This window comes from Scylla paramamosain, chromosome 8 (genome assembly GCF_035594125.1).
Source record: "Scylla paramamosain isolate STU-SP2022 chromosome 8, ASM3559412v1, whole genome shotgun sequence".
Lineage (NCBI taxonomy): Eukaryota > Metazoa > Arthropoda > Malacostraca > Decapoda > Portunidae > Scylla > Scylla paramamosain.
Window position 1 is genome coordinate 16,782,040 of NC_087158.1, and position 20,000 is coordinate 16,802,039.

Below are 20,000 nucleotides of genomic sequence, written 5' to 3' on the forward strand. Positions count from 1 at the left end.
ACATCCACGGAAGCAACGCGAGCCAATCTCAGAAGCGTCAAACTTCCGCCTGAACACATAACTCACGCTCTTCGCAAGTCAAAGTTGGCTTCGCCTTAACTACGCTAATTACCATCACCCACTTTCGACACACGCCGCGCCGCTCCCTGCCAGTCTTCTCTTATCTCATTCACCATTCACCGTAGGCTTCGTTATTTTCATCCTTCATAAGCCTTATTTTCTATTGTTTCATTGATTTATTTTTCTGCCTTTGTTTTCCTTCTGCACTTTCTATTCGTTTAGGTTTTCTTTATATTCATTCTCTTTTACATTGTTATAATTTTTGTCATTGTTGTTGATGATGGTAATAATAACAGTAGTAGTAGTAGTAGTAGTAGTAGTAGTAGTAGTAGTAGTAGTAGTAGTAGTAGTAGTAGTAATAGTAGTAGTAGTAGTAGCAGCAGCAGCAGCAGAAGCAGCAGCAGCAGCAGCAAGAGGAGGAGTAGTAGTAGTAGTAGTAGTAGTAGTAGTAGTAGTAGTTAGTAGCAGTAGTAGCAGCAATAGTTGTGGTAGTAGTAGCAGCAACAGTAGTAGTAGTAGAAGTAGTAGTAGTAGTAGTAGTAGTAGTAGTAGTAGTTTTATCATTCCTCCTCTCACTGCACCTCTTTCTCCTCTTCCTTTTTCAATCGTCTTTTTTTTTATCTTCACACGCGTCCTTTCCTCATCCTCATACTTCTATTTTCCTCCTCCTCTTGATTCTTCTATTTCTTTTCTTCTGCCACGTTCTCCTTCAGCCCTCGGGGGCGAAAAAGCCGTGAGCGTCCTCCAAGTTGTCGTCCCTCAGCTTGGAACTGAGCCTCAAGAAATATGAGATATCCAGGCAAAAGCGACACTGAAATTATTTTATCTCAATAGGCTTGGCTTCAGCAAGTCAGCCTCTCCGCCCCGAGGCTGCACACGGGAGCAAAAATATCCAAGATGTTGTCGATGATATAAATCTTTAGTTCATTAATATGGTTAAGCAAAATTACTGAAGAAAGGGAACGGGTAAGACGCAGGTAGTTTTAGAAAAAAAAAAAATGTTTGAAAATAAATTTCTGCAGAAACAGAAATAAATACCGTCAAAATCGGTAGGACCTTCGACAAAATTATTAGGACAGAATACAAGAATTTCTGACACAGACCACTCTCAGATAAGCAGCTCACGTACAAGTAATCACTCCTCACCTGCTGCTGCTTCTGCTGCTGCGCTTCTTTACTATTTGAAATATAAAAACAATGACATATACATTTTTCTTTTTTGACAGTACTCTCGCAAAAGACTCCACGAAATTTAACGTGCATGGCCAATGACTGACTTAGATATAATAACAAACAAAAAAATATTGAATAAATAGACAAATAAATAAATAACTAGATAAATAAATATATAAATAAATAGATGAGTTAATCAATAATCCCTCCGTTTACTACTCCAGTGGCTGCCTTGAAGGATTACCACCAAGTTTATCTTCATCTTGGTACGCGCCACTAATTCTTGAAAATGAGATTAAGCTCTTTACGGAGTTTGCTTTATGGAGACAAAAATTAGCAGCGGTGGAGGAAGGGCGCTCGCTAAGAGTCTGACAAAGAAACTTTGGTACAAGATTCTACCGCTGCCTGAAAAGTGGTGTATGATGTTCTTTATCAAGCAGTGTATGAAGTGATTTTGGTGCATTTTGCATTTTGGTGGCCATCAACAACGCAGTCTGCAGAATTTCAAATTTGTAAATCTTCAAGTGAAAAGCAAGATAATGTTCAGGTTTATGGCACAAGTTTTTAAAAGGTATAATAATTCTGTTCTCTGTATTTATACAGGTATTCACTTACAATAGTATTACGATCACCTACACATAAAAAAAAAAATAAATAAATAAAATATATGACTAGATAAATAATGGTTATAGTACGAACCGAAAGCATCGCAAGAAAGTGACACTTCATTAAAAACATTTTTCCCTTACCTACTACGTGGGACTTTCCTTTGGGAAGATTTCCGTATTAATTTCATTCTTGTTCGTTTTCTCTTACGGTGCTCGTGTATGGTCAACACAATAAGTTAACTCAGCATATAATATAATGATAATTCAAGAAGCTTTCTGCTAATTATTGCCTCCATGCCTATAATGCCTCCAGGTCCACCACTACCGTAGCCAGCCTTCCTCCTCTTCCTAGCCTTTCTAAGGACATAAGAACATAAGAAAAATTAAGTTAGCTGCAACAACCCATCAGGCATACTGATATGAATTCATTTATCATGATCATGCCATTAGACATTTTATCATATAAAATATCTAATCATTTAATAAAGTTCTCTATTAATTCGGGAAGAAAACCTGATCGAGTATTTCAGCTATCTTTTTTTTTTTTTTTTGAAAACCAATTCCTTCCTTTCTCTATTGTATATACCCAAATTTATAAAGTTTATCATTGCCTCTAGTCGTGTTCTGATTACCAGTCCAAGGATCTTGTCTTTATCACCAAGGATTTTGTCTACAAGCTGCATCATTCTCTCTCTCTCTCTCTCTCTCTCTCTCTCTCTCTCTCTCTCTCTCTCTCTCTCTCTCTCTCTCTCTCTCTCTCTCTCTCTCTCTCTCGTACTGCATCTCGTCCTATACGTTTTTTTTTTTTTCCTGCTCTCCCTCTCCTTCCTCCCATTTCATTATCTTCCCTCGTACTTTATCCGCTCTTCTCTTCCTCCTCTTTAAGGTATGTGCAAATATTAGCCTGTCAAAGTCCGGGGCATAAAACCTGAGCGTTGATGAGGGCAGGAGAGAATTTTCGAGTTGTTGTATTTAGGTCATCGTGAGTGTGGGCAGGAGCAGTCGGGATGTGCACGTCGAGCTCCCTTTTATGGATGTACATTTTTTTTCATTTATATATATATATATATATATATATATATATATATATATATATATATATATATATATATATATATATATATATATATATATATATATATATATATATATATATATATATATATATATATATATATATATATATATATATATATCAGCGAAGCAAACATGTATACTCAAAACCCTCCATTTTCTGGCTAGTGAATGTCAACCATACATCTCTCGTCCTGCCAAGCAATTTCTCTTGCAAATACTTGAGTACGAATGCACTGCCATTCTTCGACTTTCATTCTATGTCGCTAAGTCTATCTCCCAGCTACTTCAATCTCCTGCCTCTCAGAGTGAAGAACGAAAAACAACATTGGGTCCGTGAGAGAGAGGGCGAGGACAAGGAACTCGTATTGATTAAACTCGGTGAAATAAGCTGGAAGACACAGGGACGCAGATCGCACCAGAGGACAAGGTAATGAAGTAACATGGATATCGGGTCATTTTGAGCTCCTACATGTATGTCAATAAATAGCACAGACCTCCATTTCCATTTTCCTCAATAAGTACGAACTGCATTAAAATGCAGATATCACCATAAAAAAGAAAAAAAAAAGAAAAATACCCGGAAAAAACTTCTAAATTATCATGTTTAATGCATAACATGTTTACGAGACAAAATAGAGCTATGAAGTTATATTATGTGTTATAGTTATCACATGTCTCTTCGGAATGAGAAAAAAACTAATATCTCTATTTTCTTATTTTATATTTCTTCTAGGGTAGATTTTTTCTTCTTACTGCAGGTCAGTAAAAAAGAGCGCTTGGATTTTGACTTTCTTCCTTAAAGAAATGGGAGACTCCCCTCAGTCAAGACCAATCACTTCCAAACGGGCTGACCGTCCTGCTCGCATCCTTAAGTACTTTTTTTTTTTTTTTTGCTCTCTGGAAGATCACTCATCGTATCAAGACGTCGAAACCATCACTGAAAAACTCGTTTCCAATCGTGAATATTGTGATCAAAGTTTATAAATGCTAGTTTGATATATACAGGTTTTGAAATAACGAAAAACACAAACCGTCACCAAATACGCTTCTTCTCAAAATATTCGTCATGCAGAGGAAAATCTTAGGGATTGATGACACGATTTAAACCAATGCGAGCGATTTTGTGGATGAATATTGTCATTGCATCTTACGTTCTCCAAAACGTCTGCATATGATGTATTTATTTATCCAAATGTAAAATGAAACCAGAGGAAATCTAAGAAAGTAAGGTCTTATATCTTCCTGAAAGCCTTAAATCCCAGCCACTCATCTTATTTTATCCAATTCGACCTCCCTCCGTATTTCTTGCACATTACGTCCACAAGTTTCCTGCCCTCTTCTCTCTGAGCGGCACACAAACACGCCGCTTACTCTGTGCCCTTCCCTAGTACAGTCTGCGCCTCACTTTCCGTCAGAGAGCAGATAGCAAGAGGCAGCGTCCCGCATAACATCATTACACCAGTTACACGCCTCGGGGCTCTCACGAACCAGGGATGTGAGACATAACGCCACTCTGAGTCCATGCGATGATCACTCATTTTTCTTCTTTACAACCTATTGATGTATATTCTTGTTGACACTTTATTTGTTATCTTGTCACGAAGCTCACCAGAAAAGCTACACATCTCCTCATCTTCCTCCAGCAACCGCATTCGTTATAAAAGGATTTTTTGTGTGTTTAGCGTATCATACTACAGTTGGCTTCACTCTCCTCACATATAACGTGTCATCGGTGAAGCAATTTCTGTAATTTTCGTTCTTCGGAGAGACGTCGTCAGCTTCCCCTACTCATTTCCCAGTCTATGTTTTAAACCACAGCGACAAGATGGTCTTCAGCGTCAGTGTCCATCCACGTCACTTCTTCCTCTTTCCTCTTCATCTTCAGGTGTATGTCATTCTCTTATTGCAAGGTTTTGTCCTCCAACTGTCTTTTCCCTTCATGTCTTTTTCTTTCTTTTACTCCTCTGTTTGAAACGCTTCCTTTACCTTCTCTCTTTTTCTTCCTCTTCGTCCTACCCTCCACGATTCTTTCTTTAGTCTTCTGTTAGCACTAATTGGGCAAACCTGCTAAAATTCTTTTCATATAATTGCTTTTCTTGAACTTTCAAAAGTCAGTGTTCCTTGGGCAATGTCTTTCTCAACATGTTCTGACAACTATTGCAAGAAAAAATAGAGGAAGACTCTTACTGACATTGCTTCATCAAATATTTCGCTCGATCGCTCGTGCACTGCGGCCATTTGAAGACGGAATACATCGTAGCTACGTATACTTGATTAGCATATTGGACTTTGAAGGAAAAATACTTCCTCCCTTGGAACCACACGTATATTCCACCTGGGGGCGTTCGAACCCATTATGTATTCGTCATTCGTTAAGAGGGAATGTTCTCTCACCCAGAATGATGGCACATCTCGCTCCTTTCTTTACCTTTTTCTCTTTCGTGCTCGCGGCAAAATCTTTCCCATCCACGGACCTGAAATATTTCTGCGAAGTCTCGTCCTACTTTTCCGTCTCCCTTCCGTGGTGAGCACGATACTTTAGCCGCTTCTCCGCACACAAAAGTTACGCTGCTTTTTTTTTTTTCTCTCCCTCTAATTTCTCTTTCCTGAATTGTTGGGCGCTTTCCCCTTATGCTCCACTTGCCTATACGTACACTCTTCTCTGTCTCCCCTTCTCGCGAATGTACCTCTCACCCTTGAGAGTGTTTCATGCTATTGCAAAAGGAAAAGTAGCAGTAAGTAAATAATGGTGATGGTGCTAGGGACAGTAGTAGTAGTAGTAGTAGTAGTAGTAGTAGTAGTAGTAGTAGTAATAGTAGTAGTAGCTCTAGTTGTAGTTGTTGTTTTTAGGATCTTGGTAGGGTCAATTGTTTGTGAGCTCGGTTCTCAACCAAAAGATCTCAGGTTGGAATCGTGGGCCTGGTGGAGACAAAATAGATAATAGATCATAGTTAAAAATTAGTAAGAAAAATGAAAAATGAAATATAAATAAAACGATAATAATAATCATAATAATAATAATAATAATAATAATAATAATAATAATAATAATAATGATAATAATAATATAATAATGATAATAATAATAATAATAATAATAATAATAATAATAATAATAATAATAATAATAATAATAATAATAATAAAATAATGATAATAATAATAATAATAATAGTAATAATAATAATAATAATAATAATAATAATAATAAAAGTACGTTTTCTTTTAAGGAGCCGCCAGTGTTCACCACCAGCGAATGGCTGCGGGGCGTAAGCCGAAGAGTTGTGACCTTGTCTTTCCGGCAGGAGCGGAAAGCTAGGACTCCTACCTTCCTGAGTGTTTGCGCTGTGCAGATGGATGTGTGGATGGATGGATGGATGGAAGGATGTGTGTGTGTGTGTGTGTGTGTGTGTGTGTGTGTGTGTGTGTGTGTGTGTGTGTGCCCTTGCTACACAAATGGTCCAAGCCACTCTGCGGGGTAAACAAGATAAGAAAAACAAGAAAAAAAATCATTATTACAGACTAGTAGTAGCAGTAGCAATAACAGTGGTGGTAGCCGTTGTAGCCCTTGTTAGTGTTGCTGATACTGCTGCTACTGATGTTACTGTAACATCAAAGGGTAGCAATGGTAACAATATCAGCAGTAGTATAGGAGCTAATGGTAAGGCAAACACGTAATAGGCGCTTCTTGAAAACTATTTATCAGGCACGGCTTCGTTGGTTGGTTGGTGCCCGGATAGGCAATCAGTGTGGAGTGAAACACGTCACCACCGCAGCTGCTGTCACGCTAACACACCATCACTACTACCGCCATTACCAGCCCGCCATAACCACGTCACAACCACACCACTGGACCATAGCGAACTGTTACTCATACGGGCATTAACTATGTACACTGCACCTCTTCCAGCCCACCAGCACACTTCACGTTCCACACTCTCCATCACTGTAGCACCCCACTTCCACCCTTGTCCTCCACATCCCGCCCTCGCCCTGCCCGCTCTCCCATACTCTCATTTACGAGTATACACTCCTGCTAGCGTGTATTTATTTCACATTTGGTTGAATCACACCCACCTGTAATATGGCGAAGGTGTGGCTCACTTCCCCCGGCGATAAATTTGCCCTGACGTAGTGTCATATTTTCAGCTAACATATGTGCTGAGAGAATGCAAACACCGCGTGAAGGTTTACTTCTCCCTGGCATGGAATACCAACACCAACAATGCTTGTAATTTTATCTTTATAACAACAACAACAACAACTATATTAATAATGATAACAACAACAATAATAATAATAATAATAATAATAATAATAATAATAATAATAATAATAATAATAAATATTATTACTATTATCATCATCATCATCATCATCATCATCATCATCAACATTATTACTGAACATTCAAAATAATTTCGCTACTACTACTACTACTACTACTACTTCTACTACTACTAACTACTACCACATGCTACTATACTACCACCACCACCACCACCACCACCATCACCACCATTTTATTTAGTGTTACAAGAGGGTTAGACAGGATACAGATTTGTGATGATGAACACCGTGACTTTTGAAGAGGGAGGTCTACGTGATCTATGTTTGTGCAGCGAGACAGGTGTGAGGGAGATATATGGCAAAGGTGTTTTAATGGACAATTAATAAAAAAAAAGTATATGACAGAACAGATAGAGTTGCTGACAGCTTTGAGAGTGTAGGGGCACGGTAGTACATTGTTAAAACTATAAACATGTCGGTCTGGTAAGTGGATTGATTACCAAAATGATCACTTATAGCACTGCCATTGTTTCACAGACATGTTAATAAGCTAGATGATCTGCAGTGTGTTTACATTCTCCCTTTCCTAACCTTACACTGGGTAATAAGCAGCACACACGCAAGTATTTCCTGTCTCTATCTATCTGTTTTTACTAGTCGAGTTCCTAGAATTTAGCATAAATATCTCTTCACATTTGAAACTAATGATCCTTCTCAAATTAGTGTAATTACATTGGTAGGTAAAATGGTGTTTGCCTTATTATGATATCAGACACTGCGTTATTATGATATCAGACACACAGGGAAAGTAATGACAATCAAGTGTGTGAGTTTCCTCCTCCGACTTACAACATAAAAGGAATAGTCTGCATCATCCCAAAACTGGTTAAATACATATTTCACATGCTAATACTTCAGTTAGTTTTGAGAGTTATCACATTTATCAGACATTCCATGCTTCCGCTAAAGTAAAATATATTTTTTACGAGATAATAGGAAACAAAGACGTCATCTAACTTCATGTCTGTCGTCCGCAGTGTTGACTGCAGTCGAAGCTTCAACACAGACAACGTTCGTGTCTGGATCTCATTCATGTAAAATACACAGTATTGGAAATATTTCAAGGAGGAGGGTGAAGTCCGCGGAATATTCAAGGAGGGAGAGAAATGTGATTAGCGCAGATGTTGAGTTTGTTCCTGAAACAAGATCCCGAAAGCAGATCGGAGGCAACATTTTTTTTTTTTTTATCTCAGAAGTTGACGACACTAATTAAAGGAGAACAATGAGACTGTTTGGTCTCAGCTCCTGCGTGAAACTCATTTTACCTTCACTACTGAATATGTGAGTGATGTAAATGTTCTTGCTCTATCCTTCAATTCCATAATGCAACGTGCAAATTTTAGAATTGTCTTTATTATGGTAACCCAATTTCTTTCTCTAAATCTAATCATAGACGTTCTTATTTATTTTGTGTGTACATTACTAATGAACTTAGATGATGGCTGTCGCAAGGGGAAGGGTGCTCGCTGCCGCTGTTGATTACTGACTGGGAGCGTTACATCCTGGGCACTAATTACTTATCGACTCCATGACTTGCTCTCATATCGTTCTTCAAATGAACAATGATTAACTTTTTCTTCACAGGAACAATGATTGATTCCCTGATAGTTCAACTCCTTTCGAAGATCGTTGTATTGAGAGAGAGAGAGAGAGAGAGACAGAGAGAGAGAGAGAGAGAGAGAGAGAGAGAGAGAGAGAGAGAGAGAGAGAGAGAGAGAGAGAGAGAGAGAGAGAGAGAGAGTGTGTGTGTGTGTGTGTTAGAATATTTACATGTGTGTGCATAGTTAAAAAAAAAAGAGGTATCAATCAATAAATAAGTAAATTAATTAGTTTAATAATAATAACAACAACAAGTATCAATCAATCAATAAATAAAGTGATTTGATAACAACAATAACAACAACAAGAACAATAGTAATAATAATAATAATAATAATAATAATAATAATAATAATAATAATAATAATAATAGTAATAATAATAAACATTATTAGCAACAGCAACAACAAAAACAAAAACAACAAAATAATTCATAATTTATTTTATGAATATTGTCATGCCATGGTTATAAATTTCGTATTAGCTTTTAAAATTTGATGTTTCAATATATAAGCACAGTTTCCTCTAATCTGCTTGCGGGGAGCCTTCCTTGTAATCATACGCTAAATAAATCGCACATTCACAAAAAAAAACACGTACGACGATTTGTGGGAGAAGCAAATTGACTGGAGCTCTTTCGATTTCAGTGGCTTTCGATTAGGATTTATTGACCCGTTCTTGAATAATATTATGATCTTAGCTATGAATTTTCGCCGCTTACATCTCATACATCCTTCAGACCTTGTGAACAAGAACAAGTTTCTCTGTGCAGGGATAGATGAGTACCCGAGAGGAGATTGGGGAGGCAAGGCGACTCATGAGAAAAAAAAAAAAATCCAATATATTAAGTAAGAAGTGGAATGGAAGAAGGGTGGGCGGGTGGGTAGTTGGGTGGTTGTGTCCAATCCTCAGACAAATAAATCTGTATCTCTCTTGTCTACTATATCACTACTTTTTAACTAACTCTTAACTACGTGGACATATACTGAGACAGAATGACTAAACATTTCTTACCCTAGTTCATTTATCACAGCCCTACGACAGCAAACTCACAGCACTTACATGAACAGGCTGCTAATAACAAACAAGAAGCCACAATGTCCTTACCAAGGTCATCTACGGCAAATGTCAAAGGTTTTCGTGCAGTAAGAACATACCACCTCCTCAATAAAGACATGTTTTACTCTAATTAAGTAAACCTCACTTTCCTGGAAGAGCTCTTACTTCGCCCTTGTCCTCTTATGTTTAGGAGGACAATCTTAATTTAAAAAAGTGTGCGTGTGTGCGTGCGTGCGTGCGTGCGTGCGTGCGTGCGTGCGTGCGTGCGTGCGCGCACGCGCGCGGGCTAAGTAGTAAATAGTAAAGGAGTAAGTAAATAGTAAATAGTAAGTAGTAAAGGAGGATCTGAAGAGGAAAAGAGTGCTGGCGAGAACACTGGAGGAGGAGGAGGAGGAGGAGGAGGAGGAGGAGGAGGAGGAGGAGAAGGAAGAGGAGGAGGTGGCGCTGATGGTGAAGTAGAAGAGGAGGTGGAGGAGAAAATACTCAAAAGAACCACAAGGACAAAAGTGAAATGGACAGCCATCTTTGTTCATCAAGAAATTAAAATAAACGTGAATTTCGCCAAGCGTCTTACCAAGATCCTTTCAAGGGAGGAGAGACTATTCTCACAGGCACCTCACGTCTCTCCGAACACCTCAGCCCGCCATGTTCTCGCCGAGGGAGGTAGTAATGGCTGGACGCTTTACTAGCAGCACGCACTCGATGCAATTGTTTTACTTTAAGGAATCTCAAATTCGGCTTTATGGACACCAAGGAGATCTAAATCTTGTTTACGAGCTGCTGAAGATCTCAAAGTGGAAGATCTCCAAAGGTGAGTCGACGAGGATCTTACCCTTCCTCTCCTATTCTCTTCCGAGATTCTTGCTCAAGATCTCTTGTTCAATCTTGCACGTTCCATTCCTTTTCTCTGAGGATCTGGGATGAATTTCCATCCATGATCGATCGAAGAACACTGATTTTTAAAATAACCTGACATAGCTTATTAATGAATAACGTGTTTTGTTGAATGAAAGAATAAAATATTATTTACCTCTAACGTGTCAAAATTTATCCTTAACAAATAAGAGAAGGTAAATCCTCTCTCTCTAGTGAATCGATGATGCATTTGTTGAGTTCGTTGGAAAGCTCAGTAAATGTTAAACAAATCACGGAGGACAATTTCCATTGCAGAATAATTCAACGAGAATGGGTGTTTACCATTGTGCTGAAATCTCTAAATCTACGCTGAGGTGTGTGTGTGTGTGTGTGTGTGTGTGTGTGTGTGTGTGAGTGTGTGTGTGTGTATGTGTGTGTGTGTAAGCGTGGCATGATATCTGGCTTCAAGTCCCCATCCCTGCTAATCCTGACCTCCACATCCCTATCTACATTCGCCAGTCGCAGCTGCGAAGGAGCAGCAGGTCACCGTGGCCGTCAGACCTACTCCACGCCAAGACGGGGTTAAGAATCTCTGGATTCGCACAACCGCCCTAGGAACTTCGACCTCGGTACTCATAGTGATACAACACTGGTAAACGAACGTGCAGTTCGATACAGGGTGTAAAACTGAATACTATAGATCTAAGTGAGGCTAGAAGAACTAAAGATGTAGTTTTAGAACACAAAAGAATATAAAGTGTTTTGGCTACAAAGGGAAAAATACATGAGATTTTCTGGTAGAGTTGAAAGGGAATACTAAATATTTTTGTAGCTTAAACGAAAAAGTGGCAGGCTTAATATTCAAACTAACAAGAAATATGGGGGAAATCACACTGGATCGTGGTCCATCATAAGTCTGCCAAGACGAGGCTATAGCAAGGCTTAGCGAAAATAATTCAAAGAAATTTAGAACAAACGCAAGATTCAATACTTTTCATAGCTGTGACTTTCAAAGAGTGTAAGAAAAACAGTATTAGGGAACTAGATGCATGCTCTAAATCATACAAATTTGCAACTGTACAGAGGAAGCCAAACGCAGATTTGAAAATAAATGTGAAGAAAAAGATTGATGTTCGGTAATTGGATTGGATAAATACATCATGAAATTTAAGTACGAGTATGAAAAATTGTAAATACAGATCATAAGCAAATCAAATACAAACGTTTATATATGAAATATTCTTTCACTTCTAACATAAGGATGGAAAGTCCTGCAGTGAATGCAGCAGCTTAATCAAAAGGGAATGTAGAGAATAGTGCTTGACGCGGCAGAGAGAATGATAAGAAGAAAGCGTCATATATTTGGAAGAACACAACATTGAGCATCTCGACTGCTAACTATATGCAAGTATACAAAGGCTGAATTAAATGAATTTTAAAGGGAGATAGCCAAGATAAGACACCACATCAAACCTTGTCTCAATGCAAGAATGAAGATACGCAGGTAAGGGGGCCTCCCAGATCCATCGCCCCGCCTCTTCTCGTTGTCTTTTACGATACGCAAGGAATACACTGATAGTATTCTTCCAACTCGGCCGCAATGCGGCCAGAAAGCCCCCACCCCCTTACAAATGCAGAGTCTCTACCACGGGGAATCTTGCTTACAGTTTAGAGACAAAAAAAGTTAACATAGGCTCATACACAGTTAATACATGGGCAATTGAAGCAACCAGTGAATAATTATAGAAAGCAAAGTCAGCAGAGAGCTGGATGGACTGGCAGGATATGAAGTTTTGTTGTTGGGATGGCTTAAAACACACAGCAGAAATATATATATATTTATATATATATATATATATATATATATATATATATATATATATATATATATATATATATATATATATATATATATATATATATATATATATATATATATGCTGTGTGTTTTAAGCCATCCCAACAAAACATAAGAGAAATAAGTAGCGAGATCCTTCAGTGCAACTTTAATCTATGTAACGTCTTCCGTGGCAACGTTAGCAGTCTGTGCTATGTTGTGTAAATAAGGGTGTTTGGTGGTGTGCGGGTGCGGGGCGGCTCGGAAGGAAGGACGAGTGAGGTGGGACATGGTGCGGCGAAAAAAAAATAGGTGGAGGGAGCGTAGAAAGAAAAAAGTGAAGGACGGAGGGCGGTGGACGCGAAAGATGATGTAGGAAAGGTTCGGCAGGGTGGAGAAGTGTGCACATTTTAGGTGACAAAGGGCAAGGAAAACACTGTGAAGAAAGTGGAGGGCAAGAGAGAGAGAGAGAGAGAGAGAGAGAGAGAGAGAGAGAGAGAGAGAGAGAGAGAGAGAGAGAGAGAGAGAGAGAGAGAGAGAGAGAGAGGGAGAGAGAGAGAGAGAGAATGTGGGCAGAGCAGAGGAGAGTAGAGAACGAGGAGGCAGAGGAGGAGACGACACAAAAGACTTCTGAATGAGGGACGGAAATAAGCGATAATTACATAAACACCTTCATAAAAAAAAAAAAAAAAGAAATAAGGTAAAATTAGCTCGGGGGGAAATTTTCAGAAGAGGGGAGAGTTAATTACCAATTCTGAACATCACACATACGAGTGTTGGCAGAGAACGTCTGGTTTTAGCTTCCTGGGAGGGAGGACACGCCGCTCGTGAAGCTGCAGAGGGCCGGGCTTAGGGGAAGGTGCAAGTATCTAAATTTAAGGGGAATGACCCGGTTACGGATGTTGATATTGTAGGAGTGAGCTGTAGTTCTGTACCTCCTTACTTTCTTCCCTGCCTTTTGTGTGTGTGTGTGTGTGTGTGTGTGTGTGTGTGTGTGTGTGTGTGTGTGTGTGTGTGTGTTGTATACATTTAGTTTCGTGTCTTTACTTATTTAATTGTCATTTATAGTTTTAATTGTTTGGGTTTATGATAAATATTATGACAGAGAGGATCATACTGCATATAGCGGAGCATCTTAGCGATATAGGTTTTCTTTTATGTGTATGTGGGATATTATATTTTTGCGGATATTATTTGTGTTGGATTGCAGTTAATTACTTTTTTGGCATATATAATTCTTACGTTTGAGTATTTAACATTGTAATTCACATTGTAAAATTGTGGTCAATAAACATCTATCTATCTATATCTGTGTATGTGGGTGTGTGTGTGTGTGTGTGTGTGTGTGTGTGTGTGTGTGTGTGTGTGTGGGTGTGTGTGTGTGTTTAGGTAAGGACCCGTGTTTCCACCACCTCCTGTGTGTAATAAGACCCATTATAAACGTGTTTGTTCCCGTGGAGTGCGCCTCCCACCTGTGTTTGTATCCAAGACCAGCTGTGGATGTCTCTCTTCACGGCGTGTGTAGTACCTGTTCATCTCTCGCGCCCCTATCGACGTCCTCCACTGAGCCTGCTAGCTTATATTGAATGTAAACCTCTTTCATCTGTATGTGTCGAGACGATGGTGTGACCCGCCCTCTCTCGGTCTGTGTGTGTGTGTGTGTGTGTGTGTGTGTGTGTGTGTGTGTGTGTGTGTGTGGATGTTGGTGTGTGTGGGTGTGGATGTTGGTGTGTGTGGGTGTGGATGTTGGTGTGTGTATTGTAAAATCTTGCGATTGTAGTAGATTTTCGCAGGTAAAAATCTTTCTCTTCCTTGTATGCTCCAAAGACCTGCTGCCGTGAGCGTGACAGCTCATGTGCGTTCCCGTGTGAACTCTTGTCCTCCAGGTATTCTTCCATTCTCCTTTGTTGTGTGAATCTGTGTTCAATTTTCTATACCAATATTTTCTGACATGTGCGCTTTCTTTTGTCACCGGAAATCCGCCTCATGCATAGCGGTGTCGCCCTGTGTGTACGTGTGCCACCTGCTCATGGACGAAACAAGGTTCTTTTGTCAGCACGAGCTTCCTTGTTCATGCGCTGGAAGTATTTTTTTTTCTTTCAGTCTCCACACATCTGTTCGCGGATATCTCCTTTCGTTTAGCGTGTACCTGCTGTTTAAGTACTCGAATTTACCATTACCGCCACGTCCCCGCCACTACCTGTCCCTCCAGCCTCCGGGTTAAGCCGAATTCTTTCACACAAAAAATGTTACAAATACCCACGGAAAATATACAACGTGGGTTACGCCATAATAGAGAAATACCAATAGTCTCAGTTTCCAATATAAACGTATATAAATGTTGTTGTTTTTTCTGGCTGGTGAAATCTGTATCTTTTCAACGTTCCCCCTTTTTTTTTTGCAAAGATTTTATATATTTTTTTTTTCCTGTGAGTCCTTGTTATGGGTGTTCGTAATTTCACTGGACGCAATTATGCCATTTACCGTTCACGGGATGTCTCAACGCGAACAAACAACTTAACCATCTCACCAGCTCCACGGCAGCACACGGCAAAGCTGCGGAGCCCACGGCCATTAGCTAAGGCACTGAGCTTGTTAGGTAATGACGCTTCTCGGAAAAAAAAAAAAAAGGATAATTTGGTTCGAGTAATTCCGGTCATGTATTTTCACCGCTTCGCCAAAGTAAAGTGCGTGAGCAAATTTTTGCTACGTTTTCAAAAGTGGATATTTCAGACGATTATATTTAGATTTTCGAGACAAACTTTCACATCAGATTTCAGTTTTACGCGAGAAAATCGAGGCTTAAGAGATGATTACATTATTCAGTTTTCGCTCATTTTTGTTTCCCGATATTGTGCCAACCACTCACCTGCAACAACTGCAGCCAAGAAAAAATAGAAAGAAAGAATCGTGCCTGACAGTTTACGTGGGAGGTCGCATTCTATTAGCAATGTTTTTCTTCTTCCACGAGCGCCTCCTTGGTGATCGTAACTACTGGTTACCCCAGAGCTGGTAATTTTTGCATACCTTCACGGCGAACACCGAGTATGACGTATTTTGCTTCAATTTTTTTTACAATAATGTTAGCATACAAAATTTAAAGGTTGACTTTTCTCATACAGAGAATAATATATGTGAATATCAATCAAATACTTGACCCAGCTTGTTATCGTCATTCACAATCCTACACCTACATCCTGACGTGACGAACAAAAGTTTTAAATCGAGTATATTTCAAAACCGTGAAACCACACAACACATTGTAAACTCCAGCTAGATACCTAAGCAAATTCATCTTGAAGAATGGATGTTGTTGCATTCTACGCCATTCCAAAGTGTAGAAATGCAAATAGTTTCGTCTCACGCAAACCTACTTTCTTATATTTTCAAAACCTTAAAATTCCATCAAATTCACTCAATGGTGAAGACAAATTTGCTCGAAATCATGCTAAAAAAAAAAAAAAAACGCATTTCATTTCATTAACTTAAAGAATGTTGTTATTCTTGACAACCGTATATTCCCTAGACATCCACCTCACATTCATAATAAAATATTGATACCCACGAGAACCCGATTATGATGCCTCAAGTCACCCACGCAGCCCCAACACGAACAGGTGCGGAGGGCCTCCCCTGCACCACCAGCCGATCGAGACAAGGCTACGTCTCACTACTGCAATGAGTCCTATCAATTATCTTGCTGTTTTTTGGAGGAGTAATGTTGATAAATGGAGGGAAAGTATATATTTTAGGGTCTCTCCTCACGTGACGTGTCATGGCTGCGTGACTCCGAGCATGCGTGGCCGAGAAGCCGTCAGCGTCCGGCCGCCTGAGTGAGTATAATACCTAGTACCAAAATCTGAGCCACGGCGCCACACACTATATCGCTCCTCCCACCACAGCCACTGGACACGAGGCACAACACTACCTGGAACCATCGTTAAATAAAGAAGTGTCCCCCGTTACGTGGAAAATCTATCATGAACAGTAAAGCACCTGCGGATCCATGCTGCTTCTTTTTTTTCTTATCCTTCATGACCGTGCGTGTGGCAATATTTCAACACGCGCTTTCCTCACATTTTGCAGTTTCACGACTGTGATGATAAATCTCGCACGGTGAGACAAATGTGTGAATGTAGTGTATGCTGCAGTTAGTTTCTCCAGTAAACAGTAGGGAGGAAATTATGAAAACCCTTGTATTGTTGTTGTATTTCTGTAAATGTTGCTATCAAAGAAATAGCATAACAACACGCAAGGATAAAAGTTTCCTTATTTCAGTATTTAAGGTGACGATGCGTGACAACAATTAGGAAATATAATACAATAAAATGCATTTCAAAAGATCAGTGAAAATATAAACAGAAAACTATACCTCGACAAGTTTGCAATACGAGAGCCGTGAGGCAGGACCAGAACTACGCACACACAAACACTTCGGAGGCCGGGGCCACACTGAAGCCCCGCCCGACCACCAACCTGCGTCGCGCCGACCGCCGCCACCCGCTCCGTCAAGCCGAGGTCGCTTCCTCCATAGGCACAAACTAAATCCAAGACAGGAATACTCCTTAATACAGGAGAGCTTTGCTGACACATCTCGTTGGCCTAGACGAGGAGCCGATATTTTAAAGCTCGGACGCTCGTACAACAAAAACAACAATAATAATAATAATAATAATAATAATAATAATAATAATAATAATGGCTAATAACAATAGATTACGAATTAACTACTTTTGCCAAACACTAACTTCATTCTGGTCCACATGAAGAAGTACTTTACAATAACGTAACAGACTGAACGTAATCCCGAACACAACAGAGTAAGCAGAAGAGCATTGGTTCTAATTAGAGGAGGGCTCCATGGAATGCTCGCTGGTGGTGGTGGTGGTGGTGGAGGATAGGATAGGCATCTTACACCACTAACCACCCTCAACCACTGCCTCCCTTCCCTCCTTCCGACCTCGCTCACTTCCACACACACACACACGCGCACACACACACACACACACAAGAGGACATTCGATCTATGGTGTGCTTGTTACTGTGGGTGTTTAAGGAAGTTAGCCGACAGCAAACTTTCCTGCCGTGAGGATATACTTACATAAAGTACGTACTTCCTTTTTCCCAAGATGTACTGTGGCGAACTGGGAAAAGATGGCTGAGGTAATGTGGTTGTGATCTAGTTGTCGTTGTTATCTTATTTGACGTAGGGGTGATAGTGATGAAAGTAGTAGTATTATAAGTAGTAGTAGTAGTAGTAGTAGTAGTAGTTATAGGTGTTGTATTATTGTGGTGGTGGTGGTGGTGGTGGTGGTAATGGTGGTGATAGTGGTAGTGGTGGTGGTGGTGGTGCTGGTGGTGGTGGTGGAAGTAGCGGTGTTGGTGTACGTGTTGTTGGTGGTATTAATGGTAGTACTACGATGGTGATGTTAATGGTAGTGGTGGTAATCCAGTTTCCTGCACATTTTTCTGGTCGCATTTCGTTGGATATATTGTTGCTTTTGGTGTTTGCCAGTTGCGGGAAGTGGTGGTGGTGGTAATGCTTCTGTGATTGATGGGAGCGACGTGAGAATAGTGATTGTGCTGACAGCCGCGTTCAAGTCTTTTTTAGCCATCATCAAAAGTGGCATGCATGTGCAGTCATGCATCAGGTAATAATGTATACAGTTAGGTGGAGAGTGAAGGCAAAACATAGTATGTATGAAGCCCCAAAGACCATTAACACTACCGACAATATAATGTTTTCTTTTATGTCCATGACCTACGGCGCCCGAAGGCAATTAAAATGTCAATCCTTTTTTGGAGTTGAGATAGTCATCCTCTCATATTTGCGGAGGCTTAGTTGGTCGGCGCCTGCCCGTGGTGGCGCAAGCACTTTTTTAAAGTAAAACTGAAGCAGTTGCCGCCGAAGCACGTGGGCATTCTTTACCTACTCGACAGCTTGAAAAATGGCCTCCTTCTCCTGGTATTCGAACTCAGATTTCTGACGCCTGAGCGTTGATCAGCAGGCCACCGCCTCCCCGATGAGACGAGTACTGTGCATTTCAGCGAAGATGCTCGGAAATAATTTCACACGGCAATATATTTACTTCCGAAACAAATACGAACCTAATTTGATTTCAGCTTCATTTATTGGGCAATATAACATCACTACAGCGCTATTACATCGATTATTCACATTAATCGAATTATAAACGACTGCAGTTTTAGGAGAATACTGGAACATAACACACGATATAACCTGTGTTTGCAAAGCCTTAAACATCTCCATTTGAGATCCATTTACTTATATTCAGCACGTGTCCGTGTCCTTGTCGATACTGTGACGATGTTCGTATTTACGGACTCAGAATCATAAACCCATTGGCACAGGTAGGAGAAGTGTGGCGGAGCGGAAGGGGCTGGCTACGCGGGGCGAGACGGGCAGCAGGCAGGCGGGCCATGCTTCTCGTTGTGCTGTGCCGTAACAATAATACTTTGTTATTGATAGCAACGCGGTATTTCCCACTCAATAATTCTATTTACGTCGCATGCGGCTCAAAGGTGGTTTATTGCAAGTGTGCAAGCGGAACATGGACTATATATATATATATATAATATATTTATATATATATATATATATATATATATATATATATATATATATATATATATATATATATATATATATATATATATATATATATATATATTGACAAAAAGGCAGGAAAATGTAAGAAAGCTTGCGGCCACCACCAACAAAAAAATATTGTCTATATATAAACACATTTTTCCTAAATGATCTCTAAAGGATTAAAATTTATATGCAAATAATATGTTATTTGTTGTTTCCTTCAAGCTCATCTTACCATATTATATCTCATTTCACAAGGAATGTCTTCATACATTTGGGATGCATTTCCTTGCGAGCAGTGGATTAAATTAATAAGAAAAATATATATACTTAATTAAGAAAGCAAGGAAAGGTTACTTTTATGGTGCAGTGATGAGAAACAGGATCGGGTTTGCTAACAGGAACGCGGAAATTGAACAGACCGGCAACACGAACCACCCTCCCTTCCAACAACACCATGATAGAGATCTTTTCACTTCTCTTCCCATCACCATCCACCTCCTGCCTCTCGCTGCACACTGGTGGCAAGCTCTCTCTCTCTCTCTCTCTCTCTCTCTCTCTCTCTCTCTCTCTCTCTCTCTCTCTCTCTCTCTCTCTCTCTCTCTCTCGCTGATTATCACCGCAATCTACACACACACACACACACACACACACACACACACACACACACACACGGTCTATCACCTTTATCATATTATGCATCATTTTGCTGTCCGGTCCCACTTTCATCACCTCGTTCTTGTCAGTAAAGGCATAAGCGTGTGATTAG

At 39.8% G+C, this 20,000-nt stretch overlaps 1 protein-coding gene across 6 annotated transcripts in view; it reads right to left on the minus strand.

The window, feature by feature from the left end:
• The window catches only part of LOC135102872 (putative neural-cadherin 2), a 189,150-nt gene that overhangs the window by 131,251 nt on the left and 37,899 nt on the right, over positions 1-20,000 (minus strand). For 4 of the 6 annotated variants that reach the window (XM_064008465.1, XM_064008468.1, XM_064008467.1 and 1 more), the window contains exon 1: positions 16,991-17,065. The exons of the other annotated variants lie outside the window; for them this stretch is intronic. The gene's annotated coding sequence lies outside the window, so the exon portion shown is untranslated. Of the gene's footprint in view, positions 1-16,990; positions 17,066-20,000 lie in introns of those variants that run through there. 6 annotated transcript variants of the gene reach the window in all.